Below are 22,533 nucleotides of genomic sequence, written 5' to 3' on the forward strand. Positions count from 1 at the left end.
CTGCAGTTTCCCCGAGGCTCTGTATCCTTGGTTTCCTCCAGCGATTCAGTGATAACAGCAGCGTGGATCGGAGGGGAGAATGGGACAGCCGACTTCACAGACTGACATGTCTACAGCTCTAACATAAAGAGTGAGTGGATTGTTTTTAAGCATTTATTTTATTAAAAACTTCTGCACCAGCAGCTGCCTGTCACCTCTCTCTCTCTCCCCTTTGATTGGTCTGTAATTGCTCCCCCCACCCGCTGCTCCGATCCCCCTGCTGTCCGGGTCCCCCTCTGTGCTGGGGCTTAAAAGGAGGCCCCATGATACCCCCTGTCAGCTGGAAATGGTGTCCGGGTGTGAGACAGAGGGGAACCCGGGCACATCCTCTTAAACCCATACTGTCCGGGTCAAAACCGGACAGGTGGCAACCCTAAGCAGGGTTAGGTTATAAAAAAACTATCCCAAGCTTTGAACACCTCACAGCGCACTGTTCAATCCATCATCTGAAAATGGAAAGAGTATGGCACAACTGCAAACCTACCAAGACATGGCTGTCCACCTAAACTGACAGGCCAGGTAAGGAGAGCATTAATCAGAGAAGCAGCCAAGAAGTCCATGGTAGCTCTGGAGGAGCTTCAGAGATCTACAGCTCAGGCGGGGGAATCTGTCCACAGGATAACTATTAGTTGTGCACTCCACAAATCTGACCTTTGGAAGAGTGGCAAAAAGAAAGCCGTCATTGAAAGAAAGTCATAAGAAGTCCTGTTTGCAGTTTGCGAGAAGCCATGTGCGGGACACAGCAAACATGTGGAAGAAGGTGTTCTGGACAGATGATACCACAATTGAACTTTTTGGCCTAAAAGAAAAACTGGTAAGCTGAAATGTATGATACTATATGATATATATACAGTATATTATAAGAAAAAAGACTGCGCTAAACAGATAAAAAGAATATCAAAGGCAGCAATTAAATGTGATTATTTTTTACACTGCAATTTAACTGTACTACAACTGTGTTAGAATTTCAGGGCACCTCCCCTCATCTTATCCCCATATTATAGTGGGGAGGTGCTTTGAAGTTCATAAAGAGTACTGATAACACTTAATGGTACTGTAGCAAAAATGGAAATTAACCACTTGCCGACAGCCCACCGTAGTTTTACGGCAGAAGGTTGGTTCGGCTGTGCAAAATCACGTAATACAACATGATTTTGCATTTCAACCACTAGGGGCGCCGGACACGCAGGTGTCCGGCGGGCGCGATCACCGCCGGGCAGCCGCGATCGCTCGTTACAGAGCGAGAACACACAGCTCCCGGTCCTTTCAGGGGGAGAAATGACTGATCGCATGTTCATACAATGTATGAACACGATCTGTCATTTCCCCTAGTCAGTCCCACCCCCCCTTCAGTTAGAACACAATGAGGGAACATAATTAACCCCTTCCTCGCCCCCTAGTGTTAACCCCTTCCCTGCCAGTGAAATTTTTACAGTAATCAATGCATTTTTATAGCACTGATCGCTATAAAAATGCCAATGATCCCAAAAATGTGTCAAAAGTGTCCGAAGTGTCCGCTATAAGGTCGCAGTACTGATAAAAATCGCAGATCGCCGCCATTAACAGTAAAAAAAAAAATATTAATAAAAATGCCATAAAACTATCCCCTATTTTGTAGATGCTATAACTTTTAGGCAAACCAATCAATAAACGCTTATTGCGATTTTTTTAACGAAAAATATGTAGAAGAATACATATCGGCCTAAACATTTTATATATTTTTGGGGGATATTCATTACAGCAAAAAGTAAAAAATATTCATTTTTTTTAAAAATTGTCGCTCTATTTTTGTTTATAGCGCAAAAAAATAAAAACCGCAGACGTGATCAAATACCACTAAAAGAAAGCTCTATTTGTGGGGGAAAAAAGGACGCCAATTTTGTTTGGGAGCCACGTCGCACGACCGCGCAATAGTCAGTTAAAGCGACGCAGTGCCGAATCGCAAAAAGTGGCCCGGTCATTGACCAGCAAAATGGTCCGGGTTGAAGTGGTTAAAGCGCACACCACTGCTAAGAGGTCCAGGTACAACTTTGTTTCAATAAAAGTCAATCCAAAAAAGGTAGCCAACGTGTTTCAGGGGTCAAAAAATGCCCATGCATCAGGGCTAGAAAAAAGAAATAAGGACATATGCATATCAATACAATATTCCCTCCTCAGGGTCATGGCTAAAACCTAATACTCAATAGCCAATAGCATTGGATGTATAGAAATTACTGTTAGGTGACATTAAATGTACAATCAATATACAAGAACCTCAGACAAAAAGGAATAAAGGATAGGACACATGACTACACTGGATTTCTGGTGCAATCAATTATCAAACAGATATAACAAAACACTCTTAGCTAGATTCAGAGAGACTTAGGCTGGCGTATCAGTAGATATGCCAGCCTAAGTCTGAATTTGCGTTGGCGCTAATTTAAGCGTATTCTGGTAACCAGATACGCTTAAATTAGGCTCAGATACGAGCGGCGTAAGCGTCTTACACCGTCGTATCCTAAAGTGTAATTTTTAGGCTGACCGCTAGGTGGCGCTTCCATTGCGGTCGGCGTAGAATATGTAAATCACTAGATATGCCTATTCACGAACGTACGCCCGGCCGACGTAGTACAGATACGCCGTTTACATAACGCATTATCAGGCCTAAAGTTATTCCATCAAATAGCTGGAATAGTAATGTTAAGTATGGCCGCCGTTCCCGCGTCGAAATTTGAAAATTTTACGTCGTTTGCGTAAGTCGTCCGTGAATAGGGTTTTACGTCATTTACGTCCACGTCTAAATCAATAGGACCATGCAGCGTACTTTGCCGCAATGCACACTGGGATATGTAGGCGGACGGCGCATGCGCCGTTCGTAAAATACGTCAATCACGTCAGGTCAACATAGTTACATAGTTAGTCAGGTTGAAAAAAGACACCAGTCCATCCAGTTCAACCACAAAAAATAAACAAACAAAATAAAAAACACAGTACAATCCCATACACCCAACTCCATACCCACAGTTGATCCAGAGGAAGGCAAAAAACCCCAGCAGAGCATGATCCAATTTGCTACAGCAGGGGAAAAAATTCCTTCCTGATCCCCCGAGAGGCAATCGGATTTACCCTGGATCAACTTTACCTACAAATCTTAGTACTCAGTTATTTTATGTACATTTAGGAAAGAATCCAGGCCTTTCTTAAAGCAATCTACTGAGCTGGCCAGAACCACCTCTGGAGGGAGTCTGTTCCACATTTTCTTACTGTGAAGAAACCTTTCCGTATTTGGAGGTGAAATCTCTTTTCCTCTAGACGTAAAGAGTGCCCCCTTGTCCTCAGTGTTGACCGTAAAGTGAATAACCCCATTAACATAAAACACGCCCCCTTAGCTAAATTTGAATTAGGCGTCATTACGCCCGCCCGATTTACGCTACGCCGCCGTAACTTAGCAGGCAAGTACTTTGTGAATCATGTACTTGCCTTGCTAACTTACGGCGGCTTAGCGTAAACACGATACGCTACGCCGCTGCAAAGTTAGGACGCCCTCTCTGAATCTAGCTATTTGATTGCTATATTTAACAGGCCAAATTATACATTTTTCGGGGTTTGCATACACTTCAATTTACACACGGGTTCACTTTAACAAACTATCAAAATAAATGTATGCATATGGAAGTATCTGAACCTTAAAAGAAGACTTCCAGATAAAATACATGTTAATGTAAGATCTCAGCTAGCGTAGCAATACTGGCAAACACTGTCGCAGATGGAATTTCTGTTAAACGGGCCTGTTGGGAAATTTAGTTTTCTTTCATTTGCAAAAAAGTAGAAAAACACATATGTTAAAATGTAGCGATAATCAAAACTTTTTTTTCCTATTCTAAGTAGGTCAATTCTGTTATAAAAAGATTTTGTTAGTGTATTCAGTGTTAAAGTAAGAAGAGGGTGGCCGTGAACTAAAGGTGCTAATCAGGATAAAAAAGCAGCGCATTCTTCTGAAAACGTGAAACAATCTCTATCACTTAGAAATGCACCGTCACATACCTGTAGGTGTTCTAGCAGAAGAATTTTGTTTTGTCTTTTTTAACTCCTACAGCCTCCACAGAAACTCAATAATAATACGATTATTTAATTTTTTATATGTAGTACGGTTGTGGTGTCAGTGAGAAGCAGTGCTTTTTAACTAATCCAATTTCAGACTTGGGATCTCTGCCCTCTTTTCCAGGTAAGACACCTAAACAAAGAGGGCAGGGATCCCAAGTCTGGAATTGGATTAGTTAAAGAGCACTGCTTCTCACTGACACCACAACCGTACTACATATAAAAAATTGGCTGGATCGGATGACATCACAGGTCCTCTTTACTCACATCTTCTGGCAGTGGGTGGATCCTAAATTCTGCAAAAATGGGTGTCACATAATAACATGGCACCTTTTTCTGCAGCCTTTTTCTGCAGGGTGGGGGTTGTAACCTTGATGTCCTAGGCTCACATGTAATGAGCTAAATGGCAATGAGCAAAGATTGCTGGATCGAAGGCTGGGTGACTCTGTAGGGGACAGCTCTGGAAATCAGGGAGTATAGCAGCCAGGGATGAATTATTTCTAGGAGATGCCAGAGACTGGAAATGTGTTCCATCAGACAGAGGAGGCTCTCTAATTAGGCAAATTAGGCGGTCACTTAAGGCCTTGCACTCACAGGGGCCTCCCGGCTGCCTAATTTGCCTGTGATCAATACTAATGTCGATGCCATCGGATCTCTCTATCACTCCTCTCTCTTTCTCACCCCCCCCTTGCATTGGCTGATGATGTCTGATGGGTGAGGAGGGTGCCCTGGAAGTGGTGCTGATCACCTGTGTGCTAGATCCGTGCATTTTCTGCAGCCATTTTCCTTGCTTGAATTTCTTTTTCCGTTATGGGCATGAGTGGGGCCTCCTGTCTAAGTTTTGCCTAAGGCCTCACAAAGCCTAGAGCCGCCTCTGCCATCAGACCTGTGCTGGTCTTCTACATCAGTGGTCATCAACTCTGTCCTGCAGGGCCCACTAACAGGCCAGGTTTGCAAGATAACTGAAATACATCACAGCTGATATCATTTGCTCCTTAGTGATTGCAGTATTCTAGACTGCATCTCCCCAAGGTAATACATAAAACCTGGCCTGTTAGTGGGCCCTGTTCTACATGATCAAGCAGGGCTGGATTTACATGACTGGAGCCCGTAGGTACCCAAAACAACATGCATCTGATAGGATTACCACATTTACACAAAACATGTTCTTGTTTTTTTGGTCACAAACTGGCTTAGAATATTGTGACAAATTTATTTTGCTTATGGGTAGGTAAGTGGGTGGCTTTTTCCTTTTTTTTATTTTCTTTCTCTCTTCTGAAGAGGACATGATCAAGGACCCAGTGTGTTTTCTCAGGGTGGGGGGTGGGGGGGGTAGTGTGGTGTATGTTAATGAAAAAATGTATATAGATATTTTGTGCAATGTGTATTTCTATGTTGTATGTTGGAATGTGTCTTAAAGTGGAGTTCCACCCATTTTTTTATGTTTGTCTGTACTGCATGCCCTAATCTCATAGTGTTCAGAATGGACAATTTTTATTCATTTTGTTGCTTGTGAATACCTTTATTTTGTAGTCCTTCATTACTTCCTCCTCCTTATTAGCCTAGGCTATTAAGTCACAAGGCTATTCGCAAGGGTTTCTGGGATAGGCATCATGTATCCCAGTAGTCCTTGCAAATAGCCTATTTGCATAGAGAAGGGGCGGCAACTTCCTCTGACACTCCCGTTGCTATGGAAACCTGACTGAAACCTATTACATCGCTTGTGCAGCACTGAGCATGTGCGAGATCTGCAAGGCTGAAATCCAGGAAGTCATACAGTCTGGCTTCATGATGCCCACACTTAAGATGGCCACAGTCTATTTCTAGATTATAAACTAACTAAATGCTCTAACAACCTAACAAAACGGACCTTAGTTTACAGACTAACTTTACTAGACTACATTAAGCTTGTGTATTACAGGGGTATTTATATTTTAAACGTGAAATTGTGGGTGGAATTCCCCTTTAATAAAGAAAAAGTGATTATAAAAAAAGAAGAATATTGTGACAACTTAAAGTGGAACTTCAGAAATTTTTTCATCTTTCCATCTATTATATTTTCTGCCCTTGTTGTTTTAACTTTGGATAGTAAAACATTTTTATTTTTCCTGACAGTTTTCTGCCAGTAAATACCTCATACAGCCCACTTTCTGTTTATTGTCTGGTAAAAAGCTTAGGCTTATGACATCATGCACAGCTCTCTCTCTAACTCTGATGAGAGTTTTCCAGGAAGGGAGGGGGTGAGTCATAAGAGGGCCAATGAGAGCTGCGGAGCTTCAGAGCTGGAGGTGTGCCTCTGTGTGTCTGTGTAAATCCAGGAAGTGAACAGGCAGCAGCTTCAGCTGCCCACAGTTAAAATGGTTGCAGCCAGACTCAGTGGAGGGAGATTTCTGCAGCATATTTGGAAAGTACAGAATCACAGTATATATAAAATAATATGCAAAGTGGTTGAAGGGAAGCTTCAGAATGGTAAAGATGTTTTTATTACAAATTATGTGAGCAGACTGCAGTTCCTCTTTAATTAAGTAATAGTACATGAGATGATTATATTTCTACTAATGATTGGAAAAATGTGCAGCCAATAATAAAGAGAAGCCATCTCCTTGCCTATGCCACCTTTGTGCCCAATGGTAAATCCAGTCCTGCACGCAAGCTTTTTACATTTTACATTACAGTTCTGTAAAGGAATACTGGAAAGTGATAGTTGGGCACAATTCCTAAAATTATTATAAGCATAATTACTTGGCTTGTGACCAAATTTTTCAAAATCTATTTTTTTTTAGTGGTCAGTGGAATAAACCAGGGAGTTCTGCATGCTGTGACGACGTCCACCGCTAAAATGGCACAAGTGTATTTGGGGACAGTACAATGTAAAGAAATAAGGATCCCAGTGACCAAGATTATCTTAATAATGATCTTACATCACCACCTTACCACTCTATACAATGATTAAATAAATAATAACAGCAATTGAATAGGTTGTATAGGCTTTATCAGATTCTGGGTCCCACATACCTGCTATATGCCTCCATGTAATCATATAAATAGAATTTTATCTCAACCTGTTTTTATAGAACGCAATGGTGTCATTTAAACTAAGGGTTTTTACTTCTACATAAGATCTATACCTAACATTTCAATTCTCTTCATCGTCTCCTTATGCTACAATCTTCTTTTTTATATCTAAAATCTATTTTATATTAACACTTTTACATTAGTATCATTAGTGCATATTTTTATTACCATATATACTCAAGTGTAAGTCGAGTTTTTCAGCACATCTTTGTGTGCTGAAAATGCCCCCCTCGGCTTATACTCAAGTCACCTTTTTGCTCCTGGACTTTGGGGACCCGGTACTTGGCACACATACAGCACCTCTCTTCCTCTACAAGTGTGCCAAGTTTGTTGTCAGGGGGACCTACGGCCGGGGACCCCTTCCATAGACTCCCATGTTAAATGGTCATTTCTCCGATAACTTTGGGGACCCGGTACCGGCTGTAGGTCCCCTGGACCCCAAACTTGGCACACATGTAGCCCCAGTTCTCATCTACAAGTTTGCAGTCTGGGGGACCTACAGCCGGTGAGCACAGATTTTTCAAAGCCGGGCACCCACTTCTAGTCATGGATACGGTGAGGCATGGACACAGTGAGGCATGGGCACAGTGAGGTATGGGCACAGTGAGGCATGGCCACAGTGAGGCATGGGCACAGTGAGGCATGGGCACAGTGAGGCATGCACATGGACACAGTGAGGCAAAGTGAGGCACAGTGAGGCATGCAGATTGACACCCTAGGCTTATACTCGAGTCAATACGTTTTCCCATTTTTTTGTGGTAAAATTAGGTGCCTCGGCTTATTTTCGGGTCGGCTTATACTGGAGTATATACGGTATATTACTCCAAAGGCTGAAACATACAAATGTTTTTTACATATTGTACACTTCATATATATGTATTTTTATCTCTAATTCTCACCTTTTATCTGTCTTTTCACTTTACTGTCAGAGAATCTGGCCCAGATTCTCGTAGATCGGCGTATCTTTGTGCGGGCGTAACCTATCCTATTTATGTTACGCCTCCGCAACTTAGATGGGCAAGTGCAGTATTCTCAAAGCACTTGCTCCGTAAGTTGCGGCGGCGTAGCGTAAATAGGCCGGCGTAAGCCCGCCTAATTCAAATTTGGAAGATGTGGGCGTGTGTTAAGTAAATGTTATGTGACCCCACGTAAATGACGCTTTTTACGAATGGCACATGCGCCGTCCGTGGACATATTCCAGTGTGCATTGCTCCAAAGTACGCCGCAAGGATGTATTGGTTTCGACGTGAACGTAAATGACGTCCAGCCCCATTCGCGAACGACTTACGCAAACGGCGTAAAAATTTTAAAATTTGAAGCGGGAACAACGTCCATACTTAACATTGTCATGCCGCATGTACGCCTCATATAGCAGGGGTAACTTTACGCTGGGAAAACGTAAACGGCGTATCTGTACTGCATCGGCCGGGCGTACGTTCGTGAATTTGCGTATCTAGCTGATTTACATATTTCTAGGCGTAAATCAGCGTACACGCCCCTAGCGGGCAGCGTAAATATGCAGTTAAGATCCCACGGCGTAAGAGACTTACGCCGGTCGGATCTAATAGAAATCTATGCATAACTGATTATAAGAATCAGGCGCATAGATACGACTCAGAGATACAACGGCGTATCTGGAGATACGACGGCGTATCTGGAGATACGCCGTCGTATCTCCTTTGAGAATCTGGGCCTCTGTGTTTATACTATATAGGAAGTGACTTGTAGTCACAAAACACATCTTAGGTTTCACAATAAATACTTAATTATAAGATAATCATGGTCACTGGAATCTTTATTTTCTGCTTCAGTGAAAGTCATAATAGAAGTAATAGAAAACACTAGAATTTCTTCAATGTAGACAAAAACAGTGACATTTTGAGTAGAGTGTAGAAAGATTAGAACTTTGATTGAGTTTTTTTCTGAATGTGGCCCTCTGTACCAGGAATCCCCATTCTCTTAATTTCTTTATCTGGGGTGTCACTGAGACACACAGTAATGGGAAGGCTCCCTGGTGGATTTGCAGACAGCTATAAAATGTGTTGGAGGTTTTAAACTTTTTTCTACTCTATTCAAACATAAAAAAAATCAATTAGAGCTTGGCCTGAAATACCAATTCCAGCCAAAACATTTTGTTTTTTATTGCCGTCTGTGTCCCTACTGGGAAAACAGAGACACAGATAAAAACATGCAATTTAGTAGAGTAGGATGAAACAACTGACAATATTTTATTGCTGTCAGTGCATGCCTGTAATGGAGATAGCCGCTACCTGAATTTCTTGTCCTGGTGTCACATAGAGAGAAAGGGAAATGAAAGCTCGCCAATGGGCTCACAGACAGAAGCAGAAGCAAACATAAAGTTTAACTCTTTCCCTACTCCTTCAAAAAATAAAAATAAATGTAGCTGCGGTTAGAATTTAAAACCCAAGGGCCCAGATTCAAGTAGAATCGCGCAATATTTGCGTGGGCAAAGAGCAAATTTTTTTCTCTGCGCCCACGCAAATATTGCGCTTTGCCCGCGATTCACGGAGCAGTTGCTCCGTAAATTGCGCGGGCAATATGCTAAGCAGCCGGGCGCAAGGCTGCCTAATGTAAATGATCCCGCCGGGGGCGGGAATCATTTAAATTAGGCGCGCTCCCGCGCCGAGCGAACAGCGCATGCTCCGTCGGGAAACTTTCCCGACGTGCATTGCGGCAAATGACGTCGCAAGGACGTCATTTGCTTGTAAGTGAACGTGAATGGCGTCCAGCGCCATTCACGGTTCACTTACGTAAACAACGTTAAATTTGAACGTCGCGAGCGGGAGGCGCAGCTATACTTTAGCATTGGCTGCGCCTGCTATTAGCAGGAGCAACCTTATGCTAAAGGCGCAACTTTTGTGAATCGATGGTAGTATGCAATTTGCATACTACACGCCGATCACAAAGGCCGCGCCCCCTAGCGGCCAACGCAAGAATGCAGCCTGGGATGTGAAGGCATAAGGAGGCTTATGTGTAATAGGTAAAGATAGCGCTAATATCAACTAGTGCCGATTAATACAATATGGTGAGTGATAAGCATTCAATAAAGTGAATATTATAAATATAAATATATAGAAAACAACAACACTCATGAATGAATATTCTGTCTAATGATAACACAACAGGAGACCCATGACTAAGCCACGTGACGAGTGGCGTAACGCAAGGGGGAGGAGCCTATGTGACGGGAATACATCCTTGTGAGGAGACCATCGCACTGAGCGGCAGCTTCTAACTCTGAGCCTGTGTTTATCGGCGGATGTGTGAGTTGTTACACCGTCGGTGTAGTATCTTGTCCACCCCTCTGGCTTAAACAGTATTGTGCTATGAGGCTTGTCCTCTCTTTTCTTTTTCTTTTACATATCGCAATTGGAATGCTTCTGACTGAATTGCTCAAGAAGGTCTTTGTCTAATGAAAAGCAGTGGGAAGGAGACATCACCTGAGTGGCTTGAGTGCTGCAGATGGGAGTAGTTCATTAACCCATTATGAACTCACTGTTGTGTTATCATTAGACAGAATATTCATTCATGAGTGTTGTTGTTTTCTATATATTTATATTTATAATATTCACTTTATTGAATGCTTATCACTCACCATATTGTATTAATCGGCACTAGTTGATATTAGCGCTATCTTTACCTATTACACATATCTAATTTTTTGGTTTTGTACACCTTTTTGATACGCAGCTTTTTATCATTTAATTATTTTTGTTGGTTTTTTCTTATATTAGTTTTATTGGGTAGCGCAGTAGTACCACTCTTCTTTATAAGGAGGCTTATGTTTATCACATCCTAGGCTGCATTCGGTGTAACGAGGTTCCTGAATCAGGAGCACTCGTTACACCGGAGCAAGTAAGCACTTGCGCCGCGCAACTATGGTTGCGCGGGCGCAAGTGCTTCTTGAATCTGGGCCAAGAAGGTGTGTAAGCATAGTCAATTAAAATGCAGATATCACACTCACAACTTACACACACAGATAAATAGAGAAGTAGGAGCTATTGAGTACACAGGTTGCCTGGATGCCTGAACACTTTTATAAAGTTGACATCAGCACTGACTTGGTGTAGACAGGACAAGATGGAATAAATATATTGTCTGATTAGGTGAATGCCACACTTTATCTTCACTATGAAAATCACTTCACAATAAAAGTTTAGGCAGACACTTCAAGTATAACTTTTAAATTTTATTAAAAAAATAAAGTGTTAAAAAAAAGGATGTCACCAGTAATAAGGTGGTGATAAGCTGTGATTTTTAATATCCTACTACATACAGTAATCAGTCCCTTGGAAACTCTATTGTCTTCCTTCTAACATCCCAAGTAGATGTGCTCAATTAAATGCCTTTTTTGCAGAATATTTTCCACACTAACGTTAAACCAATGCATCATCACAGCTGTACTCACTGTATTTTTACAGTTTGATATCTAGAACCAATATAAATAAATGTGTTTGTAACTAGTCTGAATATAGAAACCAAATATTCCAACCGCTAACAACCACAAAACAAGACGATACTTGTTTTGTTGCTAAACATGGACTGTTTATTGAAAACACAGGTAATACTCTGAACAATTCTCTCCACCTTTGCTTTCTGGGCAGGGTAGACTGTCCAATTAGCAGTGAAAGCTGTTGGAAGAATTTTCCCCCACCAATCTCACAGCTAATCTACATACACATCCCATATTATCCAAGGCCGGCAGACACAATAAAACATTGGAATACAGCCACACCCCAAATGACCCAGCAAAGAGTACACAAAAAAATGAGACAATAGATAGATAGATAGATAGATAGATAGATAAAACTATCCCCTATTTTGTAAACGCTATACATTTTGTGCAAACCAATCGTTAAACGTGTATTGCAATTTTTTTACCAAAAATATGTAGAAGAATACGTATCGGCCTAAACTGAGAAGAAAAAAAATGTATATCTTTTTTGGGGGTATTTATTATAGCAAAAAAGTAAAAAATATAGATTTTTTTTCAAAATTGTCGCTCTATTTTTGTTTATAGCGCAAAAAATAAAAACCGCAGAGGTGATCAAATACCACCAAAAGAAAGCTAAATTTGTGGGAAAAAAAGGACACCAATTTTGTTTGGGAGCCACGTCGCACGACCGCGCAATTGTCAGTTAAAGCGACGCAGTGCCGAATCGCAAAAACTGGCCAGGTCCTTTACCTGCATAATGGTCCGGGTCTTAAGTGGTTAAAACCTCAACAATAGTTACCACAGTCCTCAGGCTACCTCAGAGGGGCAGTAGTTTCCTCTAAGGCTTGGAACCCTCCCGGGGAGAGAGAACAACCTTCCCAGGGCTTCACACTGTGTTTTTCCTCCCCAGCCACCTTCTGGACACTCCTCTCTAGGGATTGGCCAGGCCATGATGTATATTAAAGCTGGTCATTTGAATATCCCTCCCTATGTTCTGAAAGCTTTTTCCAGAGGCAGGGGGAGGAAATAAAACTCCTAGCCTGTGAAACCCTGAACAGACCAGAACAAACAATCACTGCTTCCTTGCCAAAAACTAAATTTGCCTAGCACCATATGCTAGAAGGGTGCTACAAAAAAAACTGACATTTCAAACAGGTATTTATTAGGGTTGTCCCGATACCGATACCAGTATCGGTATCGGGACCGATACGAGTATTAGCGGGAGTACTCGTACTCCCGCAAATACCCCCGATGCCAAAATAGAATACTTCCCCCCCCCGCCGCTGCCATTGTATATCGCAAAGCTGCCGCGTTAATCACCGCAGCGCGGGGAACATTACATTCAGCTTTCGTTTGAATAGCTGTTTTCCCCGCCGCGCATAGACACCCCCCCTTGGATGGATCTGTCCAATCGCGAGCAAGGGGGAGTGTCTCTATACACAGCGCGGCAGGGAAAACAGCTATTCAAATGAAAGCTGACAGTAATGTTCCCCGCGTGGTGATTAACGCGGCAGCGGCATCATTTAGGTACGGGGGACATGGCTGCATGTGGGGGGACATGGCTGCATGTGGGGGGACATGGCTGGATATGTGGGGGGACATGGCTGGATATGTGGGGGACATGGCTGCAATATGTTTGGGGACATGGCTGCGTATATGGGGGACATAGATGGATATGTTTGGGGACATGGCTGCATATGTTGGGGACATGGCTGCATATGTGGGGGACATGGCTGCATATGTTTGGGGACATGGCTGCATATGTTGAGGACATGGCTGCATATGTTTGGGGACATGGCTGCATATGTTTGGGGACATGGCTGCATTTGGGGACACATTTAAAAAAAAAGTATCGGTACTTGTACTCAGTCCTAAAAAAGTGGTATCGGGACAACCCTAGTATTTATTACAAGAGACTGGAGCTGTCAGACCAACAGAATGTTGCTTTTTTCCATTATTTAAAGAAAAGGGAAATGTGTCTAGTTCAACCAATGTACCTACCTAAGTCTGTTAGAAACAATTAAAGGCACTCACCATTGTTGAATTGCATTGTATGTCTTGATTCAATGGCTATTGCAGTAGTTACTGTATATGGTTCAAGCAGTAAAGCCTCACCCGAGGTCTGTTGAAAGGTGTTGCTGCCTTTTGTATAGTACACCAAGAACTGTGCAAACTCTCTAAGTTCCCCGAAACGTGTGGATGCCAAAATGCAGAAGTCACGTGTCACTGTGCTAGAAACAGGTTCCCTTTGCGTGTCACTCTGACACACTATGGTCATTCATAAATTGTGCTCTTAGGAAGTATATTATTACACTATTGAATTAGTTAGTTCCTAGTTTTGTTTTCATTTTGGTTTTAAACAATGACTAATTTTTATAAATGAATCAACCATTTAATCAGGTAACATGTATTTACTTCTTTAATACAGTATATTATATCCTTATTATATACTATATAATGTTTATTGTCTTTGGACAGGTTTCCCATTAAAGCGGTTGTATGCCCCTCAAAAAAAACATTACAGTCCCTACAAAAAATTGCATTTTTATCTCTTAATACATTGAACTTTGATGAAAATACCTGTTGATCCTGCAAGGGGCTTTCTACTGCTTATTGGTGGTGGCAACCATCTTCAGATCCACCTACCCTCTGCAGAATTGCCACCATTTGTGTTTACTCTCCAGAGTCCAGTTCATTATAAACAAAAGCTTTGTCTATGGCCAACTCTGCCTGACGTGGTCGGGAAAGATGGTTTGATTGAGAGCAGTACCTCCTGTCACTGCAATTCACAACAAGACAGATTGGTCCTGCCACCAGCCAGGCCATTTAAGACATTCATGTGACCTGGTAGACAACCATCTGTGTGCTCATCTACCCTCTGCAGCTTTGCCTCTATTGTCTGCATGATCCAGCTCATAATAAACAAAAATCTGTCTCTACAGCTAACTATGCCTGATGGGGTTGGGCAATTCACAACAGGTCAGACCCAGGTCCCCCCACTACCTGAGCTTTTCAAGGCAGTCACATGACCTGGTGCACATACAATGAATGAAGATATTTAGTGGCATGTTTTTAAACACTACTCAGTGCAAAGACTAACTACATTTACAAAAACAGCATTTAGGTTTCAACATAAATGCTTCAACATAAATGGATACAGTACAGCTCAGAGGATATCTGCTGTGTGCTGTACAGAAAGCCATTCTGTGCAATTTTTGTTCTATTGAAAAGCCTGTGGCGTGCAAAACACTACCCAAAAACTTCACCCGGTGCAGGAAAAATGTGCACACACATAAAGAGTGACACAAAACACTGTGACGGGGGCCACGTCAATTGGTCCTCTGAAAGGGACCCAACTCTGATCCCCCGGGGCGTTAGGCTCCTGGCAGGGACTCGAGTAAACAGTGATCCATGCAGCCGAAGCCACACGGACCCAACATCCTTGGAGGGTCTGTCGAAACAGAACCCTCCTCGGTGAGGCTCCCCCGAAGGGAGACCCCATAAGAGCAGGCGAACTAAGCCAGTAGGCCATGTCCGCCCACTCCCAAGACTTTCAGAGCAGGCCCGAGGACCAGCACCCTACTCATCATACATAAAGTGCAAATGCACCAACAAAAACGTGACAAACAAGGGGGTCCTCCAGGCCAGGAAACAAAAATTCCCCTGGTCCTATAGGCAGGTGTCAAAAAGGTGTATGTGGAGATCAGTGACCTAAGGTGCCACACGATGAGTGCCCCTTTCAAACACTCATTCAATGTATGGCACCCCTGGACTGCCACTCCAGGGGCACTATCTCCACAGGCTTTTCAACGGTCCCTGACCCCCGGTCCGGACCAGCAGCACCCTTCCCAGCCAGGAAGGTAGGAGAAGAGGTCGGGGAGAGCCCACCTCAGTAGGCTACTACCCACAACCCCCATCCCTCCCACCTAATCACATTCGGGAAATACTACCCGCTCCTCCCAACAAAAAGAGGAGCAAGGGTTCTCTCCCAAACAACTGGCTGGGGCAGGCACCACCAAATCCAGGCCAGAGGCCCAGCCCTCCAGCTTTGACCTCATGCCTCTCTGTCCAAATCAGAAGGCTTCCACCTTCACGCCAGCAGGTTTAGCATCTGCCGACCGCCATCCCTTTCCCCCTCGCCGAGTACTAGGGACGGTCAGCATAGCACCACCTACTGGCAACTGATGAGAACAGATACTACACTTGATCTTAGCCAAAAGGGCGAGAAACGATAACCATCCTGTGCAATGCTGTCAGTAACTCCACTAAACAGGTGGTGGGTTTTGCTGCTGTTGGCTCCCAGACCATGGCCCTCGGATTCCACTCAGTAGGCAGCTAGCGGAGACTGAGTATGGATATACAGGAAAAGCCTGTGGCGTGCAAAACACAACCCAAAAACTTCACCCGGTGCAGGAAAAATATTGTTTACGCGCGGATTTCTGTACGATGGTTAGTACAGCCATCGTACAGAAAGCCCCGGGCAGACATGTACAGTGAAAACGGTCCGGCGGACCGGTTTCATCGTACATGTTTGCTGGTGTGTGTACGGCCTTACTCTATCCAAAATGAAAAAAAAGCAGTGCAGACGCTTTATGAGGGGCTCTAGACTAATTTACCTCTCAGCCCAGTCCGTTCCATAAGACTGGTGCTACACAAACAGTAGCGCATGTTGGCGGGGACTCTTTCCATGCTGCCCCCCTGCAAAGTGCAGCCCCAGGCCTGGGCCTTGTTGGCCTAGGCCAGGATACAGCGTTGCCGATGGAGCATACAGACGGTCGGATTATCCGACAAAACACGTCCATCACACAATTGTTGTCGGAATATCCGATTGTGTGTACGGGCCTTAAGAAGCAAGGTCAATGTACAGGCCTCCTCAGCACCAGTAAAGGTCTGATTACATTGCATTAGGAACCCAGATTTCAGGTACCATTTGTCATAGTGTAATGACACCTAGAAGTCATAGAACAATGGTGGAATAACACTTGTGCATTCCAGCACAGCATTAAAAGAAGTTCACTAATGAAATTTCATTAGAACAATCTGTTAACTCCTCTGGAATCTGCTGTTTGGAACACTAGCCGGTGTTCACACATTGTTACAATAACAGAGGTGTTATTTACGTTTTAATCACTTCAAAACTGGCCACTCCTGGGCCCTATTAACACCGTGACATTTATCATTGAGCCAATAAAAAACATTATTGCCTGGCATAAAAAATGTTACAGTAGGTCCTGCTCCACAAAACACTTTGCCGTTTTATTAACTATCACAGCCTTCGGTGCACACAGAGAGTGTGAAAACATGTGCTCAATAAACATTGAAGTGTACACATAAAAAAAGATAAGGCCTGAGAATTTTTCCTAAAATATAAGGTCAGTAATGGTTTGGTCCTGGACTTTTCTCAAATGCCACATAACACATGCTTGCTTTAAGATGTTTAAATATGCTAGCAGGCACCAACACCTTAAATAATTCAAAAAGTTGGGGATATTTTAAAAAATGAGATAAAAAAGTGTTCTTACAAGTGGACATCTAGACAAACAGCTTAATATACAGATAAAATACATAAACTGTATTGTTTTAACCTTCTTTAGTTTTTCTGATTAAGTGATTGTAAATGATCAACTTATAAGACAAACCCATTTAGTATAAAATAGAAACAAAAGGCAAAACATTTTTGTATAGGTATAAAAAAAATTATATACAGTATATATATACATATATATATATATATATATATATATATATATATATATATATATATATATATATATATATATATATATATATATATACACCTTTTTTCCTTTTTTTTATAAGTGATCACAATCCCTCTGTTCTCAGCTGCATATGAGCTGGGGGAGGAGAAGAAGCAGCACACTGCGCTTGCCAGTGAATGGCTGTGCAGCGAGGGCGTGTCAGGACAAGTCTGATCATTGGAGGAGAGCACACAGCATAGCTAGAGAACTGATCACGGTGTGCTCTCCTGCGTAGTGTGGTCAGTTTTTATGGGAAAGCAAGGAGACTATCAGAAACACCAGGGATTTCACATAAAGGAAGCAATACAAAGAGAACAGGATACTTTCTCATACAAGCACATGGTACAGCATGCAGATATCAGGAATATGAAGTGTTGGGGTAACAAACGCTTTAAGCATCCCTTGCAAAAAGTACAACTAGGTTGGTAACCTCATCCTCAGATAAATGAGATCATCAGTGCTTGTCACGTTCCACCTATATTTTTTTTGTTATTGCATTGTTCTATTGATGTTTTTATATATGCTGCCACCCAGTGTTGTGTGAAGTCACAACAATGTGTTATTATCTGCATCTGGTACCTCCCCTTTTGTTTCCCCTTTTGTTTTATGCTGGTTTGTACAGACCCAGCTATATCTTCCCTGCTTTTCTCTTGTTTCTTTGGCTAGATTCAATTCATTGAGCCAAGACTTAGAACGTTAGAGCCGGTTCACACTGGGGCGACTCAGCCGCCTGACAAGTCGCGTCCCGTTCTATTCAATAGAACCGTTCTAATTTAAGCGACGCAAGTCGCTCCGACTTAGAAAAAGGTTCTTGTATGACTTTGGGGGTGACTCGGGGCGACTTGCATTGACTTCTTCACAGAAGTCATTTTGCAAGTCGCCTCTGAAGTTGTCTTCAGGACGCCTTGCCGAGTCGCCCCCAAAGTCGTGCCGCCCCAGTGTGAACCGGCTCTTACTGTCATAGTTACATATCAAAAGACTGGAAAACATTCTCTGTATTGCAATTATTTGAAGTAAAGTGACATTGACATCAACATAAGTGTTTTATTGGGAAATTAAAGGGTTAGTTCACCTTTTAAGAAAAAAATTAAAAGGTTAACTGACACCATACACCTCCACACCCAGACCCCACTATACTTACAGCTCTGTGATGCTGAGCTGTCAGTGCCCATGCGGCTGGTCCGGCAGTCTGAGGATTTAAGATCCACACTCGTCTCCCTCTTCTCTGTGCAGTGCTTCCAGGACAGATCAAAGCAATGCTTTATGCTTGAGATGGCCAATCAGAATCACTCTGATGCATCCTGGAAATGCTGCACAGAGAAGGGGGAGATGAACAGAGATTTCAAATCACCAGACTTCTGCAACAGCGGTGAGGGCACTGACAGCTCATCACCCATGGAGGTAAGTACAGCAGAGAGTGGGGCGGGTGTACGGTGTTAGTTTGCCTTTTCATCTTTCATGTTAGGTAAACTAACACTTTAACCTGCCTGTGGACTGTGCCAAGTCAGCAAGTGACCATGGATCTGGGAGGGTCTAGGGAAGTACAGTATGTCTTTACATAAACTGCCATTTAAAACAGAACACTGCTTTTCCTTTCACTGTCCAACTACAGGCATGGGGTAGGGACTTTGCTCTGCCTGATGGTGCTATTTTTGTGTAGCAGAACTGTGTAAATCGCAGGGATAGAAATATATTTATTTTGGCAGATAAAACAGCTTTCATATTTAAATGGTAATGTGTTTTTAGAAGTGAGCCTGGAAACAATATCAGTAATGGCACTGGCATTATTAGGAAATTAAACAGAATTTCCATATCTGAGAGTGGGCATACAGTACACTAATCACACCTTCCAGCTGGCTGGATATCATTACAGCATGGTGCTGTTGTCTTTGTCCATGGGACAATGAAGATTTAAAGTGATTGCAAAGGTTTTTTTTTTAAATAACAAACATGTCAATAACTACCTTCTCTGTGCAATAGAATTGCATAGAGCGGCCACGAAGCTTCTCTTTTCGGGTGCCCCACCGGCACTCCTGACCCTTCCCCTCTGTCCTGCGCCCCCATGGGAAGCCAATTTCCATGGGGGCACTCGTGCATGCTCACACCCAAGCTCCGCAGCTGCGGCCATTGACACAGACAGTGGGACATGGCCCTCCCAGCTCCCTTGTCACTGGCTTTGATTGACAGCACTGGGAGCCAATGGCTCTCGGTGCCCAGGAAAGCCAGAGAGACCTGAAATTGAGGGGAGAGAAGAGCTGCCGATGTGCACAGCGTTGGATCGAATGAAGGCTCGGATAAGTAAAAGGGGGGGGGGGTGAGGGGGGATGCTGACACCTAAATATTTTTTTCCTTAATGCAAGGAATGCATTATGGTAAAAAATGTTTAGGCTTTATAACCACTTTAAGTATAATTACATACAATTACAAACTTGTAGCCACCAGTTTTTTTTTCAGTGTACCGTGAAAAGTCAAAGAATACCACACAGTGTTAAACATATATTGCTGCACACACAGTATTTGGATTCTAAAAGCCAAGTTTGATTTATATTGTGCGTTAATGTGTTATGTGTTGTCCATTAATATGAAAATGGAACAAGAACTAAATAAGCAAGATCAATACATGGAAAAGCTGAAGCAATTACAGAAGCATGTCTGTGTCATTCAACAAGAAGTGATGAACAGCTAGGTGAATAAAAACAGCTGAAAACCTTGCGTTTGGATAAAACATTTTTGTTTGCTTGCTTTTGTACTGAATACAAGCGCAATAATAAAATAAAAAAATTAAAATCACAATTTTTTTTTTACATCAGAGTAACACCGGTGAAAGATGAAAGATTGGAGTAAAAACATTATTTCATCTTTTATACAAATCTGAATCTTTGGATGGATAGGTAATGTGGGCAATAATAAGAGTTGTATCACTTGCTCCCTCTCCACTGCTAGATTTGTATATGAATATCAGTGTCTAATGCTAGCCATACACAATATTCAGATTGGGGTTGCCACCTTTTCTTCAAGCCAAACCCGAACACTTTAGAGGCTCACAGCAATTATTTTTTGTAGTATACATTATAGGACTGTAAAAGACCCGGGACACCTTTGGGTGCCCCAAGGAGAGAAGTAATGCAACTTTCTTAGCATGCCCAGGTGAACAGTGGGTGTGGCCAAATTGTGTGGGAGACAAGTGGATGTAAACCCGATTCATGAAATTTGACCTGGGCACATATATCTATAGTGTTTACTTATCTCTCTCCAAAGCTCTAATGCCGTGTGCACACAACCGTTTTTCATGACGAGAAAAATTTAAAAAATTTAATTGGTCGTGAAAAACGGTCGTGTGTAGGCTCCAGAGCATTTTTCTCGATGAGAAAAATGGCCATTAAAATGTTAGAACCTGCTTGAACTATGGCTTGCATTTTGATTTATTCCTATGGAACTTTGAGCTATGCACAGGCAGCTTTATTTTCGCTGCCTAATCTCCTTGCACTGACACAATAACAGTTATAGAAAATACTGGCCAGAAAATTAAGACTTGGCTCAAAAGGTATGTATAATGGTTTTGTAGTGGTTTAGGCCTTAAAGCGGGAGTTCACCCGAAAAAAATTTTTTAACATTAGATTGGGCCTAATTACGGGAAGCAGAATCGGGTGTTTTGTTTAAAATCAATGCAGTACTTACCGTTTTAGAGATAGATGTTCTCCGCCACTTCCGGGTATGGTCTTCGGGACTTGGAGTTCCTATTTGATCGACAAGCCTTCCGACGGTCGCATACAGCGCGTCACGAGTTGCCGAACGTCGGTGCGGCACTATATGGCGCCTGCGCACCGACGTTCGGCTACTTTCGGAAACTGGTGACGCGCTGTATGCGATGATCGGAAGGCTGTCATTAAAATAGGAACGCCCAGTCCCGCAGCCCATACCGGGAAGCCACGGAGAACATCTATCTCTAAAACGGTAAGTACTGCATTGATTTTAAACAAAACACCTGATTATGCTTCCCGTAATTAGGCCCAATCTAATGTTAAAAATAGATTTTTTTTGGGTGAACCTCCACTTTAAGGCTCTCTTTAACGAATCCATAATGCTATGGAAATCTTTTGTCGTTAAGTAGATGTTTATTTTTAAAATAAAGATGGAATACATAGTGAAAAAACATATATAAAGCGACAGTTCAAAATCACACATTTTAAGCATTCTTGGGGGGGAAAAAAGACAACCAAGGTCTGAATATTTAATCACTGGCAGTTGCCCAGATACAAACTCTGCTTTGATGTTAATGGTTCTTTGGACTACTTTACCAGCTGGCTAAGCAAACTGGAGCACATAAACTGGTTTTCCCACCTCGTTTAGGATCCTAAAAGGTATGTCTTCTGCTCATTTATCAGATCACAGGATGGTGTTAAAAGCAGACGATCAGAAGTTACCCACGTGGGGTGACAGGAGCCCACTGCACATTCTGCCAGTAGTGAAAGGTTATGTTAGGAAGGAAGGTTTTGAACCACTTTCTACCAATATTCTTACATGCTTTGCGAATATTTGATTCGATTTTGCATTATATGGTTAACTTCTTAGAAAAGAAAAAACATAGGAACAAAAAAATTATTTATTCATTACTAAATCTAGGAAGGTTAGAAAATCAATAGAAGATGTGAGACATAACCAAAGGCAGTGAAAATATATCCAATCACCCTCAATAAATTCTGAGATCTTAACAATTCAAAAAATACTGTATACCCCACAGAAATATAAATCCTCATTGTACTACTCAAATACATAGTAAGATGACATCTTTCCAAACTCCAGATTCTAAATCTTGATGTGGTCTAATATATCATATTCTTATCTAAACATATACTACGTCATTTAAGTGTTACATTTCAGGTATTAGATGTACTTAAAAAGCATAAAATGCTGAATGAAATTAATTAAAAAAAAATCATACATGGCTCTCACATTAGAAGTGGTGGTAAATTATGCAGTGAAAATGTAAAAAAGAATGTTTCACCTTATTAAAACAGTGCTGCGTTTATGCACTATGCATTTATGTATGCATATCCTATTCTTCTTTGATTTTTAGTAAAAAGAAACCTATATTGATAGGAAACTAGAAACTGCCACTGCTAA

General features: G+C 42.2%; 1 protein-coding gene and 1 pseudogene across 3 annotated transcripts in view; both read right to left on the reverse strand.

Annotated features, from left to right (window-relative positions):
* The window catches only part of HDAC9 (histone deacetylase 9), an 821,625-nt gene that overhangs the window by 666,444 nt on the left and 132,648 nt on the right, over positions 1-22,533 (reverse strand). The gene's annotated exons all lie outside the window — the stretch shown is intronic.
* LOC120942245 lies at positions 15,748-15,883 on the reverse strand (annotated as a pseudogene).

This window comes from Rana temporaria, chromosome 5, assembly GCF_905171775.1.
Source record: "Rana temporaria chromosome 5, aRanTem1.1, whole genome shotgun sequence".
NCBI lineage: Eukaryota > Metazoa > Chordata > Amphibia > Anura > Ranidae > Rana > Rana temporaria.